Here is a 24,317-nt window from a genome sequence, read left to right on the forward strand (position 1 = left end):
GTGACAGGACCCTTGCTCTTGGCGATGTCGGCAGGGCAGCCTGGGCCCTGTGTCAGCAGGCTATGCAGTGGAGCTGGCCCAGGTGCATAGGTCTCTGGCATTGTACAGGTTCAAGTAGCCACTGGCATGTGAAATCAGGAACAGGCTCTGTGACTCAGGCAGTTACTTCAGGTGTATTCTTGGTCTTCTCCATCAGCCTTTCCTCACTGAATAGCTTGCTGGTGTACTTGTTGCTGAGATTCAAGTTTTGCACCTGACTGAGGAGACTTCCCCCCAACCCCTACTCCTACACTCCCAGGAGGGTGATGGTCTCTGTGACAGCAGTGAAATCTTCGAAGCCATGGCAGGTGATCTAGGTGCCCTTATAGATGATATAAATAACAGGAAAAGACAGGATGACTTCCTTGAAAAATTAGAACGGACACCCATTAGGAGAAATACCAGAATGAAAAGTCTACCTGACTCTCAGTTGATGATAATTAAGAGATAATTCCCTTCAGAGATTATAAAGAAGATAGAATAATCATGGAAATAAGAAAGGGATATAAGAAAACTCAAATTTTATGACTAATAAAATGCCCATGCTAAAGTTAAGAAAATCCTAACTAGCATAGAAGGTAAGATTAAACATTTTGGTCATATTAGAGAGGAAGAAAATGAGATGATCAAAATTATGAAAGAGATTGTAAATACAAAATGCATCCCACCTATAATAGTAAATACTCAAAGATAGTAGAGCATTGTTAGTAATACTTTTCGAAGTTTATAACTCAAAGTTTAAAAATAATTATGGAAAATGTTATGAAAACTTATAATGTCTTGGAAAACAAAACTTTTTTGAAGTAGTATTCGACCTGACTCTTATACTAAGTTACAAACTCAAGAATGAAATCGTATGGCCACAAAATTTACTATAAACACAACTACAAATAATGAAATGGCATGAATTTTAAGAAGTCTAAAGTGTTTTACAAGAAGGGATAAAATTTAATTTAATTGACAAAATAAAACACTATGTAATAGTGAGCCAAAGGCTTATATTAACAAAACTAATTGAATGGTCTAGTGATTAAAATGACTGAAGTCAAATTCTCTTAAATTCCTTCTTATGTAGAGAGGAATTAGAACACTCTAGTTCAGAAATATAGGTAGATCAAGTTTTGGAATATAGAGGAGGTGGATTAAAAGCACAAGGTATACATATCAGACTTATCTAATATTAAAGAAACCAAACCAACAAGAATACACAAAAAAATAGAAAAATAAAGCAGTAGCAAAAAATGTGTGAATATAGAATTAGTAAACATAAAGGTATCAGTACAATAATTGTTAATATATATGTAAGTATGGGAAATTTTATCATCAATACTTTTCAGGTTCTATAATTGCATAGTACTCAAAAATCTAGAGCAAAGTAAGTGCACAATAGATAATAATAATGACAATGGTGATAATTATAATTGCTTTTTAACATTTTTAAAAGGCATACTTGAAACATAACATTCACATATATGAAAAAGCAAATGGACAAATTTTAAATGAAGGCAAAACATAGATGTCTAATGAGTGAAAGGGGATGATTTATTTTTTATATTAATTAATGCTTTAGGGAAAGGATTATGTGGCAGAAGCAGGTGGATAGAAAAGCAGTGATTCAATCTGCCTTTCAAAACCCTAAGGCCTCAGTGGAACAGAAAGTTTTCTAAGGCATTGGCATTAAATTGTAAAGAATTCTAATGAGTCAGAGCTTCTCTAAGTCAAGAATATATAGAGATTCCATTAGGCAAGGGAAGCAAAAATAATATAAAATCAGGGAGGTGGACAAAACATAGAAAGTCTTAAATATAGAGAATAAACTGAGCAGCTGGAGGGGTTGTGGGTGGGGGGATGGATTAAATGGGCAAGGGGCAGGCATTAAGGAAGACACTTGCTGGAATGAGCACTGGGTTTTACATGTAGGGATGAATCATTGAATTCTACTCCTGAAATCAGTATTGTACTATATAGTAACTAACTTGGATGTAAATTTTAAAAACTAATTAAATTTACCTGAAAAAGTTAAAAAAATAATATATAGAGGTTCCTTATTTTGGGGAGAAAATCTGAGAAATAGAACATGCTAGTGAGAATGGTGGCAGAACTCATGATTTTCTGGAGTCTAAGAGTGAGAGATCTCTCTATCACTTGCTCGGGTGGATTGGTGGTTGTATCAATATTCAATGGGAGAAGTAGTTTTCTAGTGTAAAGGACCCTTAAATCCACAGAATTTCTGTCTACCTAGTGTTGAGTAAGAACCAATGATGTCAATATGCCAAGCATGGCACTGAAGAACCAAAATGCTTTCTAAGTTTATAGAAAATGCTGTTGTGAACCAAGATAACCAGCAACAATATGCTGGTATGCTTACCTATATGTATAATGACACACATTCAAACAGTGGCCTTCTAAGGGATGACAATGAAGAAAACTGTCTAGCAAAAAGGAAAGGTCCAGTGTTTTCCATGCTGTGTCCTAACAAAGACTTCACATTATATCAGTCCTCTTGGAAAACAGTGGAGAAGACCAATACTGATGGAGCCCAATGTTAATTTGTATTAAGTTTTTATATCTGAGAGGAGTGGTGACTCATATTACAAATTGAGTTCCAAAACTTAAAAAAGTTCTTATTCTTATATATTTGAATCACTGGAATGTAATTTTGTATCACTGGCAACTATATAAAGATATTTGAATAATTGTTTGCTTAATCATGTTACATTAAAATAAATAAATGTAAAGTATATATATATCAATGGCATAATTATCTACCTATAAACTGAAAACAATCTAATTTTAGTGAGAACATTGATTTAAAGAACATTTGAATAAACAGAAAGATGAGTCATAACTATAGAGGTATAGTAACTTCACAGATTACTTATATATACATATTATTAAAAATTAAGAGTAGTAAATTGAAAATTTCATAAAATTAATAATGCTTTAGAAAGGCTTCCAAATACAAAATAAAAACTATGAAAGCACATAATTCATATATAGAAAAATAACCAGATAGAAATGATAATTGAAAATATCTATTTTAATAGAAACAATTAGTGGATTCAGGTAACAAGAGTGATAGTTTTGCTTTCAAAGAGAAAGAACTATGAAAAAAAGTGATGATAGATTAGATTACAAAAAGAAGAAACTTCCTTTTTTTTTCATTGAATGTATAAATTGAAAATAAAACCGTGTACTCTTTTTTCCCGTCACAAGTAAGATAAGGTATCTTGAAGCAGACTTCCATCTGAGAACATTAGAAAATGTGAAGAAACTGCAAAAAAAAAAATCTAGGTAATTTATCTAGTCACCAATTTAATTTTAGATATATCAAGAAAGAAAGAAAGAAAGAAAGAAGAAAGAAAGGAAGGAAGGAAGGAAGGAAGGAAGGAAGGAAGAAAGGAAGGAAGGAAGGAAGGAAGAAGGAAAATAGGAAAAGAGAAGGAAAGCACCAAGAAAGGAGATTGAAAAAAATAGTAACCTGATGAATAAAACATCGTATCTATAGTAATGCTATATAAAGTAGAAAATAAATCCAAGTAGAACATTGAACAAAGTAAAATGAAAGAAACATTACTACAGATAAAAAGGGATGTGATGGTTAATTTCATTTGTCAACTTGACTACATCATAGGGTGTCCAGATATCAGACTAAACATTATATCTGGACGTGTCTGAGGATATTTCTGGATGAAATTAGCATCTGAATTAGTGAATTCAGTTAAGCAGTTTGTTCCCATCAACATTGGTAGACATCATCTAACCCATTGGAGGCCTGAACAGAGCAAAATGGTGGAGAGTGTTTGGTTTCCTGCCTGTGTGTTTGAATTGAGACATCTCATCTCATCTTCTCAGGCCTCTGAACTAGGATTTACATCAGGCTCCCTGGTTCTCAGGCCTTTGGACTCAGACTGAATTATACCACTGGCTTTCTTGGATTTCAAGCTTAGAAACACTGGATCATGGGACTTCTTAGCCACCATATTCATGTAAGTCAATTCCTAAAATATATATACACATATATATTTATATTTATAATATATAATATATCAGAGAATTCTGGCTAAAACAAGGGCTATTTTATAATGATAGTAAACTTAGTCCATCAGTAGGATTCTAAGTCCATATTCATCCCTAGTATTCCTGCCTTAGCTCAGGTCCTTATTGTCTCTTAATTAGATCGATAAAATAGTCTTCTGATTTGCCGGTCCTTTTTAACACATTTATACACTTTCCATGAATGTGGTTTAAGTTTCAGATTTGTATTTTCGGTTCGAAATGGCCAACCTCAAATTTAAACTACCACTCCATACACCCAAATTCAAACAAACATGAAAACATAAAAGGACTGAGGAAATGAAAGCCAGCTGTAATAAAACATGAAGAATTCCTGAACTATAGAAAGATTTTATCAGATTTAAGTTGAAACAGGCAAAGCTACATTATTAGAACTGGTGTTAATCGTAGCAATTCCTAGGTCAACTCTAAGTAGTCTTAAAATTAGTCAGTAGCGGCAGCTGGGTGGCTCGGTAGATTAAGCAACTGACTCTTGATTTCAGCTCAGGTCATAATCTCATGGTTTGTGGCTTCAAGCCCTGCACTGGGCTCCGAGCTGACAGCACGGAGCCTGCTTGTGATTCTCTCTCTCTCTCTGCCCCTCCCATGCGCATGCTGTCTGTCTCTCTCTCAAAATAAGTAAATAAACTTTAAAAAATGTTAGCCAACAGCTTCCCTTTCTCTCTCTAAGGAGATTCAACAGCAGCAATGATTTATATTCTCAGGCTAATACAATTCACTATGGAAAGTAACTACCTGTCCTGCTGGGTCTTAAGTGAGAAGCAGCACAGATGGAAAGCAATTTTCAAAGAAGGTAGAGAAAAACTAAAAAGGTAGTCCTTCCAAGTAGGAAAATATTTTATAAACTGTTTCGTTTTTAAGTAAAGGCCCCTTTAATTTGGCAAATATTGATCCTCCAAAATACCTGTCTAGAGGAAATTCTGCTAGTTGATAACTCCTGATTTCTTTTTACTTGATTCCTTCTCAATACTCCATACAACCTCATAAAGAAGATATGACTTGAAATTTTTTAAGAAAAACACAATGCAGTACAAATGACTGGGAATTGAATGGGGATTATTTGTTTCTGTCATCAGTGCCATGTCCTATTTGTATTAATATAAATAGGAAACAACTATCCACTCAGTTAAACCAATGAATTGGCATTTTCTGTGTAACCATTACATTATGCTCAATCTATCTTGAGGAAAGGAGAGTTGATGGATTTGTTATGAGTGGGGGAGTCTTGTTGTGTGAAAGGAAGTCTTGGTCCTTGGATTCCCCATAAGAAGGTTTACATGGGGATCCACGCTCAAATAAAGACGGCCAGAAGGAAAGTAGTAAGCACAAAGCAGCTTATTAATAGGAAAGTACACTCTCAATGTGGGCAAGCAGGCAGTTTCCACCAGGAGGAATCTGCCCCAGTTTGTTTTGGAAACGGTTATTATGGGGTCTCTCTGAGCTGGGGAAGCTATAGAATGAGGTGCTCTCTACTGGAGGCTGCTTCAGATCATTTGGGGGACTCCTCCCACAGGTTGAGAGAGGGAGTTCTTGACCTTCAAAGTTTGTACTGGAACAGCCTTGGCAGCTTTTCTCCCTCTGAGGACTGTATCACAATGCAAATGCATTATAATGAGTCTTGGGGTTACCCTGGGTCAGAAGTGGAAAAGCAGAGTGCATGTTCTGCACCTGTACCTCCAGCCTGTCAGGCCCAAGTCTTAGAAGCCACAAGATCAGGATGTTGAGCTCCTGGTGTATAAGGTGTAACTTTTTTTTTCTGTGTTCTTGAAAACTTGGTTATTATTATTTTTTATTTTATTTAAATCCAAGTTAGTTAACATATAGTGTAATGATCATTTCAGAAGTAGAATTTAGTGTTTCATCACTTATAACAATCAATGCTCATCCCAACAAGTACCCTCTTTAATGCTCATAACCCATTTAGCGCATCACCCCAAACATTTAGCCCACTCCCCTCCAGCAACCCTCAGCTTGTTCTCTATATTTAAGGGTCTCTTATGGTTTACCTCCCTCTCTATTTTATCTTACTTTTCCTTCCCTTCCCCTGTGTTTATGTTTTGTTTCTTAAATTCCACATGAGTGAAATCATGATATTTGTCTCTCTGACTGATGGAATGAGACAAGATATTTGCAAATAACATACAGATAAAGGATTAGTATCCAAAATCCATAAAGAACTTATCAAACTCACCCAAAAAACAAATAATCCAGTGAAGAAATGGGCAGAAGACATGAACAGACAGTTTTCCAAAGACATCCAGATCACTTATCAGGGAAATACAAATCAAAATCAAAATGGGATACCACTTCACACCTGTCAGAATGGCTAAAATGAACAACTCAGGAAATAACTGATGTTGATGAGAAGACAGAGAAAGGTGTAACTTTTTAAATCACTCTCTTGCCCCCAGCTCAGGTCTCTGTCACTCCCCTTCAAGAACTTAGGACTCTGCCTTGGAGGAATTCCTTCCACTGCTCATGTCTAGATTCTACCTAATAGATTCAACATTTACTTGAGATACATTTAGCATTTTGGGGTGTCTGTAGACTAGCATAGGAGAGGGGAAAACATTCCTTTTCCCCCAAGTTTCTTCCAGGTAGTTTAGGGTAGTTTAATTCCAGGGATTAAATTGACATGAAACAGGTTGACAAGATAAAAAAACAAACTTTTATTTGCACAGGCACACAGGCCTAATAATGAAATTGAGACCAAGAAATGATTAAGGAAATCAGGTTTTTTTTAATCATGTATACCTTTAACCATTTAAAATAAGATATTTAGGCATAGTTCCATGTTTACAAAAAACTAAAGAGCATTAGAATAAAAATTTTTTTTAAAGATACATGTTCTTTTTTCTTTTTTTTAAGTTTTCATTTTATTTTTTAAGTTTATCTATTTATTTTGAGAGATAGAGCAGGAGAGGGGCACAGAGAATCTCAAGCAGGCTGTACACCGTCAGCACAAAGCCCAACTCAGAGTTTGATTTCACAAAATATGAGATCATGACCCAAACTGAAATCAAGAGTCTGAGGCTTAACTGACAGCCACCAGACACCCCTGAATTTTCATTTTAATTTTAGTTAACATACAATGTTATATTAGTTTCAGGTGTGCAATATAGTAATTTAACATTTCCATATATCACCCTGTGTTCATCACATCAAGTGCACTCATAATCCCCGTTACCTGTTTAACCCATTCCCGCCCCCCACCACCTCGCAAGGGAGGCAGTTTTTATACATTTTAGACAAAAAGATAATAAATTCATGAGGAATGAAAAGATAAAGAAAACAGATCTTTGGGAGCTAAAGTAAGGAATTCTAAGCAGAATTTGTGCTGAGGTAGTAGATTAGTAAAAAATAACAAGGTTTGTTTCTACAGCTTTCTCAGGTTTAAAGTCCTTATCTCTGGTGATTAGGATGTGTTTGTACTTCATAGTTCAGGGAGGGTACTCTTCACATGAGAGATTTATTTCTTGTTTTCGTCGGGACAGAGGAAGTGAGTATCCTTGTACCAACTGTTTCCAAAATAACTTCAATCCAACGTAATCAGTATGCTATTGTACCACATTTTGGGGTGGCCTGTTCTGGCCCCCTAAACTAGAAAGGAGGATTTTTTTTTTAGTTTTTAAGTAGAAAAGATAGAGGGTAAACATATATAGAATAAGCTTAGATGATGATTGCAAAGGTATGGTTTTAGAAGACAGTAAGTATTCACCAGTAAACATTTAAGAAATTCTTGCTGTTTGCTTGGGGGCAGACACAGTACTAATTCATAAAAATCATGCACTTTATTTGGGGAATCAAGACTAATATATTTGAAATGGTGGAGAAAATACTAAAGTGCTATTTTATAGTGCTAGCAACTAGTGAAACAGGAGTCACATAGTTTATCCTTTATTCATTATTAAAGATTAAAATGGAGCTTGGTCTTAAAGGATGACTGTGACTAGAGGTTGGCAGATCTAGGAAAGAACCATGACTTCCTAGGAAAGGGCAATAAAGAAGGTATAGAGATATGCATGTTAAGTATAGAGCCAGAAAATAAATATTTTAGGTTTGTAGGCCACCATATATAGGCTCTAACATATATTTTCCTTCTCTCCCTCCCCCAACCATAAAAAAATGTAAAAAGAAAAAAAGAGGAGGAAAAAACACACATTGTTTGCTAGATGACTGTGTATAAATAGTTAGAGGACTAGATTTGGCCTGTGAACCATATTCTGCCAATCCCAAATTTAGAATAACTACATGGAATTCTGCCTAACTAAATTGGGAGTTTAATACTGGACAATAATGTCAGAGAAGGTTGGGAAAAAAAGATAAAGCCATTATATTAAGCTATATTATTAAGAACATTGAAAGCCAGAATGAAGCATTGGACTTGGACTTAATTTTATCCCCTAAATATAAGGTGAAAGTATTTTACTCCAATTAATTTCAGATATCTTTAGCATTAAGCCAAATTATTCTTCTCATTTGATCCCAGGAAATCAAGTGGATGGTGTTTAATTAAATGGGAACATTAAATCAAATCTTGCTTTATCTCTTATTGGGTAGAGCCACAGCATTCTTTTTTAAAAATTTCTATTGCTTCTGAAAGTACATGTTTTAATGAAATTCAATGACTGCTGGTATTAATATGTTGACCTTGGATGTTCTGATGCACAAATTAAATGAAGACCATATGGGGTGGTTTTCTTTGGAGAAGATGTGTATTTTGTACTTGTGATATTAAGGGGACTGTTATTGAAACTCAAATCCTAAATTTTCTATTTGCTCACAGCTGGGGTATCCCTAGGTGCTGATAAAAGTTGTCAGAGTTCCTTTGTAAAATTTTAGAGGTTTCAAAAGTTTCTGAATCCTCATAGCATCTTATATATCTATAATCGTGAATTAGCTAGACAGTGGCTTCCCTACTATCATATATGAACATATGTGGTATGATACACAATCCATATATTACAGATGTGAAAATCTTTGTTATCATCTGCGTTTTTCATTCTGAAAAAACAATTTCTTATAATGTATATTTAAATGTTATAGAAATATGGAAAAAAGTAGAAGAGATCATCTCAGAAGAAAATCTAATAGTAAAATTTTCATAAAGATGAATACATGATTTTGATAATGAAGATTTGAGAAAAATATACAATTGTATATAGGTTTGCTAGAAAATTAAGTGAATTGGGGTAATGTGGGATTATCATGATAGGAAGATGGGAGAGAAATACTGTCAATTGACATCAAGTTATAATTTTTAAATAAAATGTCTCAGTGAACTAATAAAAAATAATATCCATACTATTTTAATTTCAAAGGATCAGTCAATAAGTATGGATATGAATGTTTATAAATGGGGAATTAAAGAAAGTAGAAAGCAGGGAAATGATTGAAACAATAAATTATGAAAAAAGGTTAAAGTTACATGCATGTTTTAAACCTACAAAATTTAGGACTCCACTAAAGCCAATTTGTTTACAGAGGAGGATAAACACTGGGCAAAATTTTCCTTCAAATCCAAGATTTGTGATTATTCTGTGTTTGAGAGAAATGCAATCTGAGAAATCTTTCTAGGCATTTATCAGATATGTAATATTATATTTCTAGAGCCCATTCATGGGTAAAATTGTGTTATTATACTTGTTTAATCACTGTTATAACATTTATATGTTATGCATTATTTTGTCCAAATAATTTTTAAAAATTAATGAATTTGAAAGTGCTAATTACAGAAATGAGAGTGCCAGGATAGTGAAAGATAGACAAGATTAAAAAATGAGATACTAGGGCATGGTAAAATATGTAGGAAAAAAGAAATCACCAAAAATTATGGAAATTAAGTTCTCACTATATAAATATAGGTGAAAGTCCTAATTTACAAAATTTTACCAGTGTGAAGTAATGATTTTAAAAGCCATGTAATTATTCATAGTCAAAAAATTGATACATTTTTTTCATACCAGTGATTTTTTATTTCCCAGTCATTTGAACCATCTGGATGCAGAGGAAAGGCTCACTGTACTGGAAACTAGGGATTGTAGAGGCTGAGCACAACTCCCTCACCAGCAAATTCATTTGTTATGTAGTCCTCTTTTTATTTTCTTAATCATTAATTGGCCAACATTTATTTTTCCTCCTACATAAAGAGCATATTTATTTATATGTTCTGGAATACCATTACTGTCTGGGGACCAAAATAATCCATACTACTCTGGAAGGAATGTATTCACAAATAAATAATTATAATGTGGCTTGATACTTTCATAGACAAAAGTGAATACTTAAAGGAAGGACATAATTTATGAGAACAGAAATAGAGGAAATCATTAGAATGTTAACACCAAATAATAACATTTAAGTGGTCTTAGAGTCATAGGATTTTGCCAGAGAGAAAAGATAAATTGTCTATAATACTAAACTTTTCTTTGTTTGAGGACAATGAATTATGCTTTTAATATCCAACTTTAGTGTAGATATTTTACAAGTAAGCAAAAATAAATTTATATACATACACCTATATAGACATATATAAACACATGTATATAAAAACATAATTAAACTTGTATAATTAAATATACATATATATTTCCATTTGCATTCTGATTTGTTCCCATCATCAAATTGTAAACATTTCATTATTCAGTGCACACATTTATTATGTTTAATTCATGGAAAATTGACAGTATCGGACAAAGTCTTTATGGACTTTCAAGTTTTATGTTGTAATACAATAAAGTAAATGAAAGAGTTTTAGACAGTATAGGAAAACAATTCTTTTTAATTATTATTTCTTTTAGACTCAAGAGCTAACAAGTTGAATCAGCAATCTCTCTTCCATCCCCACCATGCACAGACATAAATTCATTAAATATTAAAAAGCAAAAATAAAAATGAAATAAATAAAAACTAGAACTAAATTTTAAAAAGGTAGAATCAACAAATAAGTTCCATTCAACTCTCCTAATGTTTAATATATAATGTGTACATTTATTCAAGATGCTTTTTAGTAAAGTACCCTTTGTACACTCATTATCTCTGCAGTTCCAATTAATGTTTTTTACCTGTAGAAATCACTGTATTTTGACCAGTGATTTCAGTTTGGTATTACTTTTGAGGAAAGTTTTTTTTCAAATTTTGAAAATAAACCAGTTACTTTTCCAGAACAGTTCTAGCAAACTCACTTAGCAGTGTCATCACCTGAAGTTATTTCCTGATCTCTTCTGAATATCATGAAATTTTACAGGATTGTAGTTGCCATTGTTGAAGTTCAGTTCTGAGATTAGATTGGTGTATGTATGACCTAAGAAGATAAATGGGCATGTTTAGCCACAGGAACAATTAAAATACAATTAGCATAGATGACCAAGAAGATGTTCTTTTTGTTCCTACTTTGAAGACCAACTTATAGGTTCTTTTGGTTTTCCTTTTCTTCTAATTGTTAAAAATAAAAAGAGCAAGAAAGCTTCAAAATTGTGTTACCATGGTGATTACTACCTAGGGCTTATGAAGAAACAAAATCTAGCCAACAAAAGAAGAGGAAGGAAGGAGAATATAAAATAAATAAAATAATACAAAAGAAAATAAACATTATAATAGTAAGAAGAAATTTAGCCAAAGATGTTAAGTGGTGTGATATTTTGGAGAAGAAGAAAATGACTTCTCTTTAACCACTTGCAGTAGGAAATAAATTTGTCTCCTATGGTGAGATGGCTGCTTTATCAACTATTATACTTTTGATTAATATATTTTTCAAATTGATACCAAAATGCAAATTTAAACTTTTTAGAGCAAGACCTACATATCATAGCAGGGGTGAACGAAGAAGTTGAAAGTCAAAGAGGAAATTCTTTGCGATAAGATTTGTTTTTGCAAGTTATGCCAATATCTACAAAACCATAGTGTTCATGCTCAATGAAGAGGACAGGGTAAAAGAAAAATTTCAGTAGAGAGCTTGGTAGCTATCCATAATTTCATGTATATACAGCTATCCAGGAAAAAAAATCCTCCCCATCACACCATACACTTTTTTATTATATTAGTCATAAAAATATTTCTTATTTTAAAAAGGAAGGAAACCTATTAAAACTCAAGTGTATGGCATGGATGAAGCAATGCATGTTTAATAAAGAGGGTACCAGGAGAGATCAAGTACAGAAATATTTCATGCCTTTTGAATAGTTAGTATTCAAGTTCATATGTTTCTATATTTAAATTAATATTCTTACCATACATATTATAAATGCCTTTTATGAGAGAAAAGCCTCCTGAGTTTGTCATAGATATGTATAAATATGCCTTCGCAAACCTTCAAATTCTCAGGCCTTAAAAGAAAGAGTACTATTGTATAATAGAATGATCACTACTAAGAGTTCAAAAGTTTAAGCTCCAATACAAGCACAATAATAAATTCATCACATGACCTGAAAGATTGTTTAAAATTTTCAAGTCTTTGTTGTTGTTTTTTATAACTTGGAAGCTTTGGTTTAAACTAATCTGCTATCTGCAAAGTTTGTCCTTTTAGAGATTGAAATTGTATTCATGAGAATATTAAACTGTTTTTCATTCTAAGAGAATATCAAGTCTCCTAAAACTGGAATTTTATCAATGCAATATCACTTCTGATCATATGATCTTAGGTTATTGATAGATCCAAGATAGGAAAAAAACAATGTCTATTTAGGGTACATGGGTGGCTCAGTCAGTTAAGCATCAGACTACAGCTTGGGTCATGATCTCACAGTTGGTGAGTTGGAGCCCAGCCTTGGGCTCTGTGCTGACAGCTCAGAACATGGAGCCTGCTTCAGACCCTGTGTCTCCTTTCTCTGCCCCTTTCCTGCTTGCACTCTGTCTGTCTGTCTCTCTCTCTCTCTCTCTCAAAACTAAATAATAACATTTTTAAAAATTATGTCTATTTATATGTGCTATTTTTTGGTAAATAAATATGTTGAAAATATTGTGCCTCTGTGGAAGACAGCAATAAAAGCAGTTTCTCTATAGTACTAAATGTCATTTTTTATATATACTTTGCACAAAACTTGCTATGGTTCAAAGGTATTCTTTTGTTTTATTTTGAGGTGTTTTAATTTTCAGGGTTTTTATGTTTGCTTTCTTTTATTTTTATTTTTTAAGTTTATTTACTTACTTTGAGAGAGAGAAAGAGAGAGAGAGAGAGAGAGAGAGAGAGAGAGAGAGAGAGAGAGAATTCTAAGCAGTCTCCAAGCTGTCAGCCAGGAGTCTGATGTGGGGCTGGATTCCACGCACTGTGAGATCATGACCTGAACCAAAATTAAGACTTGGATGCTTAACCAACTGAGCCACCCAGGTGCCCCTGTTTCTTAATCCTACTCCACATTTATCCATTTGGGTACTACTAACAATTACATATAAAGTCAATATTGCAGGGAGTTTAAGTTGCCTAGAATTTTCTTACTTAAGATTATATTTCCTTTACCAAAATGATTTTTTATATAATCTTGAGTTGTACATATAATATTGTCTTGTCCATTTGATTATATTAAACTTTGACTATCCATCCTAAACTGTCAGAAAATTCTATACAAAACAAAAAATACTTTTATAGTTAACAATTATGTCCTAAACATGCAGATCATTGGTATCTCTTACCAAATAATATTTCTTTACTATTTCTGTAGTCATACTGAACTTTTCCTTATCCTAAGTGAAAAGTAGAAATAGTCATTCTATTTTATCCCCATATATGTTTGGAAATATATAGTCTCTAATTTCCAAATCACTTCTTGGTTATTCACTTGTGTATTTCCTGACATTTCTTGTTAAATATTAAAAGAATGAGGTGAAAAACATTTGTATTGACTTCAATATATATTACAGTTTGTGCAGTACAAATAATTTTTTAATACTCAGCAAATGCTTATAGTTGCTTCTTGTCTCAATATGGAGCATTTTAAAATCATAAATATTTAACAGTGCATTTCCAGACATCTATTTATTTAAATATTTTGAACTGACTGACATTTTAATAAATTTTTGTACAAGTGATTTGGATATTCCTTATTTTTATTTAACTTCTATATATGTTAATCTGTTTCATTTATTATAAGTTAAGACAAAGAATTTTACTTTCACATATATCTGCAAATTAGTTTTAAAAAAATGTGTAAAACAATATACTCAGGATGGCAAATTAGTGTACTAGATTATATGTTTGATGTCAGACAAATTGGGTATTTTCTTTAATTTTGCTAATAAAAACCTGAGAGATCTTAAAACATGTTACTTAATATTTCTAACTCCCAAATCCTCAACTGTAGACTAGAAATGATGGCACATAATCCACAGGTTGTTTTGAATATTAAATGAGATTATTTGTAGAGCAATTATCAGGGTTCTGTCTTTCAGTGAACACTAAATACAGTGTATCTGTAATTAGCATTTATATTAATAAGCTGGATGTGTTTCTTAGATGCCAGATAAGGTCGTAACAACATGTCCATCTGAATTGAATATAAGAGAATCTGTTTCTACTTCTCACAAATATATTCAGAATCACTTTGGCTTTGCCCTCAGGGCATTATGTCCATGCATCTTCTTTAGAGCATACAGTATATTACAATGAATTGTTGAAGTTTTTATCTTGATAAACAGGAAGTGTCTTTTCCCTCATGTACATTTGTGACCTATTGATGAGTACCTGGAACACAATGTTTACTGAGGGAATAAATATGTGAGTGAATGTGACTTTAAAATATAAATGGTGGACCATCAAGGAAACAGAAACTGAAAAGAGGCAGTATTGGGGTAGTATAGGAACTCATTTGGAAATAAGGAATTCATTTTGTATTGTTATGTTTGAGGAACAGACAAGAGAGCAGTGCATAAAGTAATGCAAAAGACTGGAATTCATGTCTGAAGCACAAGTGAGTGGTTGTACAAAAGGATAAATTTGAATGCCATTATCAAAGCTATAGTAATTAAAGAAATGGAGGTAAGTTTTATAAATAATGTGTTCTTTAAGGATAGCAAAGAGAGACAAAGAAATAGCTTTAAGGAATCATACACTTAAGGTACAGGAAGAGAAAGGGAATAAAACAGGAAATCAGGTTAAAATCAGATTAATTGGAAAGGGGAAAAGAAGCAAATCAGTGTCACTCACACAGAGCAACAGAATTTACCAAGGAGAGAATGTTAACTCTCTGGTATCAAACACAAAATTCTGGTAATGTAAGAACTTGAGAAAACCGTACTTGGCAAGTAAAAGAAATCATTGCTAATTCTTTGTTGATTGATTTGGTGATTACTGTTGAACACAAGATCAGTAAAAGCTGGAGGAAAAGTGGGAGATAAGGAAGAGGAGTAAGTAAATCTACTTTTTGCTTAGAGTATGGTAGAGTGTGGTGGTGAGTACAAGGGGAAATTACTTTAAAAGGATAATGAAGTTGAATGGTGAAGAGACTATGTATATTGATGTAACAAGGGAGAGGGCTGATTTGCTGATTGAAAATTAATTAGGTAGCATGGTTACAATGTAGAAGGGAAGTAAAGAAATTAAGAACACTTCTTGGGAATTTAATCATGAAAAGTAGCAAGGGCATTAAGCTTTGATAGACATTATTTGCAAGGAAGTAGTGGGTAGTAATATTACATGCTGAATTAGGAGTAAATTATTCAGGAAGTTCATAATAGAAAGATTTGTGGTCTTTGAGACATTTGTAAGTGAAGAGGATCAGCATGGGATTTGGGTATTGAAAACAGATATATTGAGAACTATATAAGAATTGAAATATGAAGTTGTTTAGAATTGAATTTTAAAATTTATAGGCAGTATTGAGAAATCTAGATGAAAAAAGCAAGATCCTGGAAAATTTTCTAAATCTCTTATCTATAAAGGTTGATAATAAGCTTCATTGTATAAGGTGATTGTCAGGATTCTATAAAATATTTTCAAAGTATCTGTATTGATTTAATTAAACAGTAAATAAACAGGAGAAAAAATCTTCTGTTTCTCTGCTACAGCGTGTGTAACACGTTTGCATAATTCCCTGGTAACTGTAGAGTAACTAAAGTAAGACAAGAAAGGGTAAAAACTGAAGAGTAATAATGGGAAGTTGGGAAATTGGATGTGAAATCAGTGCATGTGAAAAAGATTAGTGACTGCTATCATGAAGGTAAAAGTCTAAACCAGATAATTTTTAGAGAAGCAACGTAAGTGTCTATTAAGATTTATCACATGGCTCTAACATCAAAGGTTTTTGAATATCAAAGGTGTTTGTTTTGTTGTTACTGGGTGTCCAAGTTCTAAAAGGTATATGCATGTGTGTAAATGTCTTTCTTTCCTCCCTCCTCCTTCCTTCCTCCCTCCCTCTATCCCTCCCTCAGTCCCTTCCTTCCTAGCACCTGATATAGAAAAAAGTATACCACAATATGAATGGTGTTAAAAGATCTGGTGTAGACATCATCTTTACACATTTTTGTTTTAAACATGTAACTTGTTATTGCTAACAATGGATTTCTATTATATTTTAAAATTAACTTTATAAAAATAAATACCAGGGTTACTAATGTTGCTTTATTGTATGCAATCTGTCTGTGAACCTACAAATATTTCATATTAGGAAAATGTATTGAATTCTTTCATATGTGATGGAAAGGGAGACGCAAAGATTAGTAATAAAGATAGAACACTTAACTTAAATCCTAATCGGGAGAGGAACATGAAAATAACCATGCTATGAGCTAGGTTGGAATTGGGGAAGCATCTGAAAGAAAAAGCAATGTGCTCTGATAATTCAGACAGAACTGCTTATTGGAACTTGGAGCATGCTTCATGTGGAAAGTGGAAGCAAACATTGATTTTCATCATGTATTATTTGTCTTCATCCACTTTTGGAATCTTTTCTCAATTTGGAGCCCAATTTTGAAAATCTCCCTTCTTAGCAATGTCAGGAATGTTTTTCCTATGACTGAGGAAGACTTCACTATTGTCATCAGCCTTCAATCATGATAGCAAGTAGGAAAAACTAGTAGGCAATTCTACTCCCATGTTCCTTTTGCCTCTTTCAAATGTGCTGTGTTTGTTCTAATGATCAAGAATATTTCTGGGTTTGGAAAAAATTAAAATGGAGAGAAATTTAAAGGAGGAAATTATGGAAAATCTACAAGAAAGTGAGAAGTGTTAGTCATCACCCCTTACCCTAAGGCCTTGAATTGAGTGTTACACATGTGAGGAACAAAGTGAATCCTGCACACTAGTTCCCTCTCACCTATGGTTCCAGGTACCTGCAGTCAACCTGGGTCCGGAAGCAGGTGATCCTCTGTCACCAGAAGGTGAATAACAACCTATCACTAAATCACAATGTCTCTGCCGTTCACCTTACTTCCTCTAGTCACATAGGCATTTTTTCACCTTACATCATCACAAGAGGAATACAAGGTGAATGCATAAAATAAGATATTTTGAGAAAGAGGGAGAGACTACCCTCACATAAGTTTTATTACATATATTGTTATAATTGTTCTATTTTATTATTGCTGTTAATCATACTGTACCTAATTTATAAATTAAACCTTATCATAGGTATATTTGTTTAGGAAAATACAGTATGTATAGGGTTTAGTACTATCCATGGTTTCAGGCATCAGGTGTAAGTATTGGAACGTATCACCAGTGAATAAGCGGAGACTACTATACTTTTAAAAGAATATTTTGGCCATTCATAAAATCAAAACTCAGAGCTGGACCCCAGTGATGTCCCCCTTACATTATCCTCAATTCAGGGCCATAGTACACCAGTTGTTATTAGAAGTTTATTATAACAAGGTTATATACGAACTGTCACCTGCTTACTTACGTCTGGAGCAGTATTACCCTAGAATTTGATCCAAGATATTTATACATCAAGTCCAGGTAAAGAAAACTACTCAAATAAAAGTGGATCATATAAATACTTTACCAAGTAGTCACAGACTAGATGTAAGTTGTTAAAAACAAGGCAATAGGCCTAATACTCAGTTATTTATACTAAACCTCATATCACCAAACCAAGACTTACTTAATTACAGCTTGGTTCTCCCAAGAATGGAATCCTAAACCAGCCAATCAGTATTCACCTAATCATCACTAGTTCGGTAATCGTAACTGATAGGTCCCTGCCATCAGCTAAAGGAAAGTAACTTTGCAAAACCCAACCTGCTTTTCAGCATAATTTCCTTGTTCCTGCTGCTTTCTGCCTATAAAAGTTTTCATTTTGTTCAGCTCCTTGGAGCTTTTCTCTATCTGCTAGATTGGATGCTGCCTAATTCGAATCAATTTTAGCTCAAGCTCTTAAAGTTTTTATATGACTCAGTTTATCTATTAACAAAGCCAGTGAGACATGGTAGGAACCTTTTCCCAGGAGTCTTTATGTGCTTACATTCATTTGTGTCTGTGCTGCTATACAGGCTTTGCAATTTCTCTGAATAAAAAAACAAAGCAGAAAATAATTCCGGGTTGAAGAAGAGAAAGGGATAAGAAGAAAATAGATTTTTAGAGAAGTAGGAGATCTTCCTTTTGTCTATAATAAACATAGGTAGAAAGGCAGAGGGATCACCATTAAAATATTCAGTGCTGTGTCATCAGTAAGAGTTCCAACTCATTTGCCTCTTTTTCTTAATAATATTAATATGAGTGATAATGAATGAAATCATTCTGGTTTTTATTATATTTGAAGGGTTGCAGAATATACCATCCCAAGTATGCCTCTTTGGCATAGGGCTATTTTGAGCTGATTATTTTGAAAAACAGCAGACTCAGGAGAAGCTCTGAAAACAGAGTTGAAGTTAACCTTTTTTTTTAAGACACTTTTACATTAAATCTCTATTTGTAATGGTGTCTTCATGTCTGTACCAGGAAGAAAATGATAACTAAATCACCAGGAACTCTCAACATATGGGAGAAAGCTCAGATTTAAATCTATAGGACAATTCTTATTCTTGCTAACCTTGCTTTATCTGGTAACATCTCCTAAGTGCACCCCTCACGGCCACCTGACTTACATACCTTCTTTTGTCTTTAGCTAAGAATGGTATTTAAGGCAGGGGCTTAGGCCACCCAGGAGAGTTACTCATCTTCCCTGGGCTTCTCCCATGTAAATATGAAGTATATATGTTAATAAACTTCTATGCTGTTATTGTTTTTCCTTCTAAATCCTTCTTTTATTAAAGAGGATCTCAGTGAAGAACTCAGAAAGTGAGAAGGAGAATTATTTTTCCTCCTCTATATATTTTGCCAATGCTTTAAGATCTAATTCTGTAATTTGTGTATCTTTAGCATTGATATAATATTTCACATTATCAATAGTGGAAATTTTTTGTATCCCTGCTTGTATAGAGATTTTTAAATGAACATGTATGACTGTGTATATGCTGTTTGATGTGGGTGTTGGCATTGACTCACTAAGATTTGAAAAAAAAATAGAAGGATAAATATTAATTCTGTTTGAAGCATGAATTGTTCTATAAGTAGACTTTTTATGATCTCATCCATGTTTTAAAATATTAGAATGATCTAACTCAGAACGTAATTGCATACCAATCCATTCATTTCAGGAATAGCTTTTTAAACTGGTCAAGGCATTGATAATTTAATCATAGCAAAAGATTTCTTTGGCAAAATAAAGATACTGTATGATCTGGGAGGTGGCTATATTTAATATTACTTCAATAATTCTTTCTACAAATCTTCTCCCACCCAAGATAGAGGGGTATCAAAAAATCAATCAATGAAGAATGAACTCTTTAAAAAAAAATTGATCTCTTGAGAACTATTATTAGTAAAGCCTGGAGACAAGTATTACTAGAAAGGGCTTTCAGATTGACTTGTTTTGTGGTTGTTTACTTGTGTTTTCAGAAGTAATATTTTGGTCTACATTAAAAGTTTGCAGTGATTTGATGTAGTTGTAGATGCTTCATCACAAAATGGGATGTTAGCTATATTTATTATGCTCTCAATCATATTTTATATTAGGCAATTTATAATGATAAATATTAGAAATAAGTATTAGATCCATGAGGTAGCTTAATTATTTTTCTAGAAATGGTATGTTAACCAGTATGGAATTATCATTCCCACAGTAAATTAGAAAACCAGGTAAAATATATGAAACCTCAGTTTTCAGATATTGTGCAACTATCAACAAAAGACTGTGATCTTTTTTAGAGGGAAAACACGCAAAGTGAGATTTAGAATTATCCAGGCTGGGTCTGGGAGGCCATTTGTACTGTGTAAGGGCATTAACTCCAAGTAGAACATAGGAATCTCATGAATAAGAAAAACAGAAACTAGAGTTCTGGGCCTCATGTATCAATAGGAATACAAAGGACAGAGTGTCAGAGGCAAGGAAGCTACACAAAAAGGAATTCCAGAAACATAATACTTCACTTTGTCTCTTGACAAATACTAAGCTATACCTACACTGGCTAAGACTCCATCGTCCTGAAGGTCCTGGTGATCTATGTTGAATGGAGACTCCAAAGCCATAGAGGTTTGAGAGACATAGGAGTTCTAAGTTGCTAGAGTTAAAAAAAAAAAAGCTTATTTCACATCCGGGAAAATCACTTTACAGGCTAGAAAGCCATCCTTTATAAGAAGGTCTAGTCCAGCCCTTTATATACTTTATATCTGTCTTAAAATAGCATTAAAAACAAATCTTTGTAAAGATGAACCTCATACATGAGTAAAGGAACGGTCTATGAGCAAAAACACAATTTTTTTTTCATCATTGTACTGGTGTGATTTTTTATTTTTTTTTCAATATTTTATTGTCAAGTTGTTTTCCATATAACACCCAGTGCTCTTCCCCATCAGTGCCCTCCACCATCACCACCACATCTTTTCACCCCTCCCCCTTCCCCTTCAACTCTCAGTTCATTTTCAGCATTCAATAGTCTCTCAAGTTTTATATCCCTCTCTCTCCCCAACTCTCTGTCCCTCCTCCGCTCCCCCTGGTTCTCCATTAGGTCTTTCCTGTTTTCCTGTTAGACTTATGAGTGCAAACATATGGTTTCTGTCTTTCTCTGCCTGGCTTACTTCGCTCAGCATGACACCCTCAAGGTCCATCCACTTTCCTACAAATGGCCGTATGTCATTCCCTCTCATTGCCATGTAGTACTCCATCGTGAATATATACCACACAATTTTTAAGGAGACACAAATAATATCCACAGTGTTTGGGGCACCTGGGTGGCTCCACTCCATCGGTTAAGAATTAAACTTGTCTCAGGTCATGATCTTATGGTTTGTGGGTGTGAGGCCCAAATTGGACTCTGTGCTGACAGCTCAGAGCCTGGAGCCTGCTTCAGAGTCTGTCTGTCTGTCTGTCTGTCTGTCTGTCTGTCTCTCTCTCTCTCTCTGCCCTTCCCCTGCTCAAGCTCTGTCTCTCTCTCTCTATCAAAAGTAAATAAATATTAAGTAAATATATATCTGCAGTATTTAACATACAATTAAATATTAGAAAAAACAAGATTCCAGTTCCACATGTAAGGAGCTTGGAAATCACCATTCCCTCCTAACAACAAGTATCTTTTTGTATCCATTGAAGATGGGAGGATACAGGGCAGAGTTTGCACCAAGATTAGGAAGTCTGACAGTGAATACTGGGAGTCACACTGTACTGGAACAGAGTCACATGAGTGGAAACATCTGTAGGAACCAATGCCAGAGTCGGAAAAAACTGTAATTGACCAATTGCTGGAGGCTCAGTAAGGAGAAATCTGACAGTTTATAATTCTGCTGAAGTATCAGCAGAGCCTAACTGACCTTGGGGAAGGGAAATACCCAGCTTTAGCCCACTCTAGCCTTTCTACCCCCACCTCCACCCCCATCCAAGAGAGTAGTAAAAACTGAGAAATACTTGGAAAATTCATAGTCCAGAGCCATAAGGTCATTAAAAGACTAAGACTTGATACAGAACTCTAGAACAGTTCACCTCCCTTACACCCTCCTACCATATTACTAAGGGCCTATTTAGTTACTTTTTTCTTTTATAGTTTATTGTCAAGTTGGTTTCTGTATAACACCCAGTGCTCATTCCCACAAGTGCCCTCCTCCATGCCCATCACTCCCCTTCCCCATCCCCCTCCTCCATCAGCACTCAGTTTGTTCTCAGTATTCAAGAGTCTTTCATGGTTTGCCTCCCTCCCTCTCCCCAACAAATTTTTCCCCTTCCCCTCCACCTTGGTCCTCTGTTAAGTTTCCCTTGTTACACTTATGAGTGAAAACATGTGGTATCTGTCCTTCTCTGCCTGACTTATTTCACTTAGCATAATACCCTCAAGTTCCATCCACATTGCTACAAATGGCCAGATTTCATTCTTTCTCATTGCCATGTAATATTGCATTATATATATAAACCACATCTTGATCCATTCATCAGTTGATGGACATTTAGGCTCTTTCCATAATCTGACTATTGTTGAAAGTGTTGCTTTCAATAATAGGAACATTGGGGTACATGTGCCCCTATGCATCAGCATTTCTGTATCCCTTGGGTAAATCCCTAGTGGTGCTATTGCTGGGTCATAGAGGAGTTCTACTGAAAAATTTTTGAGGAACCTCCACACTGTTTTCCAGAGCTGCTGCACCAGTTTACATTGCCCAACAGTGTGAGAAGGTGCCCATTTCTCCACATCCTCACCAGCATCTATAGTCTCCTGATTTGTTCATTTTAGCCACTCAGACTGGCATGAGGTGGTACCTCAGTGTGGTTTTGATTTATATATCCCTAATGATGAGTGACACTGAACATCCTTTCATGTGTCTGTTGGCCATCTGGATGTCCTCTTTGGAGAAGTATCTCTTCAAGTCTTCTGCCTATTTCTTCACTGGATTATTTGTTTTTCAGGTGTGGAGTTTGGTGAGTTTCTTGTAGATTTTGGATACTAGCTCTTTATCTGATATGTCATTTGCAACTATCTTTTCCCATTCTGTTGGTTGCCTATTAGTTTCATTAATTGTTTCCTTTGCTGTGCAGAAGCTTTTTATCTTGATAAGGTCTCAATAGTTCATTTTTGTTCTTGATTCCCTTGTCTTTGGGGATGTGTACTAATGGCCTATTTATAGCAATTCCTTATACCCAATACATCATGTCTGCCTATCAAAAACAGACTTGCATACCAAATAGCACAAATCAAAACCAAAACACAATGTGAATTGACAGAACAAACATCAGAACCAGAAATAGCAGGGATATTGGAATTAGCAGACTAATAATTTAATTTTTTTAACATTTATTTATTTTTGAGAGCCAGGAAAAGACAGAGCATGAGCATGGAGGGGCAGAGAGAGAGAGGAAGACACAGAATCTGAAACAGGCTCCAGATTCTGAGCTGTGAGCACAGAGTCCAACATGGGGCTCAAACCCATGGACCACAAGATCATGATCTGAGCCAAAATTGGACGCTCCACCAATTGAGTCACCCAGGCACCTAGCAGACGAGTAATTTAAAACAAGTGCAATTAATATGCTAAGGGTTCTAATGGATAAAATAGACAACATACAAGAACAAATGGGCAATGCAATCATAAAAGTAAATCCTTAAAAAATACCAAAAAGAAATGTTAGATATCAAAATATTGTAACAGAAATGAAGATGGACTTATTAGTACACTGGACATAGCTGAAGAGAGAATTTCTGAGCTTGAGTATATCTCAATAGAAACCTCCTGAGCTGAAATGCAAAGAGAAAAAAATATATACTTAAAACAAATTATATATCCAAGGCCTGTGGGATAACTATAAGGGGTTTATGTATGACGGGAATACCAGAAGGAGAAGAAAGAGTAAGGAACAGTAGACATATTTGAAATGATAATGATTGAGAATTTTTTCATGTTAGTGTAAGATTACAAACCACAGATCCAGGTAGCATAGGAAACCATACATGATAAATACAAAAGCAAAAAACAAAAAACAAAAACAACAACAACAACAACAAAAAAAACCTTTGCGTATCATTTTCAAATTGTAGAAAATCAATGATAAAAATTCCTGAAAGCAGCTAAAGGGGAAAACAACAACAAACAAACATTACTTACAGAAGAACAAAGACAACAATCATCTTCAACATCTCAGAACTATGCAACAAGTGAATGTAGAGCAAAATATTTAAAGTGTCAAGAGAAAAAAAAGCCAATCAGGATTTCTGCACCCGGTGATATTATCCTTCAAAAATGAAGCAGAAAT

The sequence above is a fragment of the Suricata suricatta genome, chromosome 5 (assembly GCF_006229205.1).
Source record: "Suricata suricatta isolate VVHF042 chromosome 5, meerkat_22Aug2017_6uvM2_HiC, whole genome shotgun sequence".
In the NCBI taxonomy this organism is placed as follows: Eukaryota; Metazoa; Chordata; class Mammalia; order Carnivora; family Herpestidae; genus Suricata; species Suricata suricatta.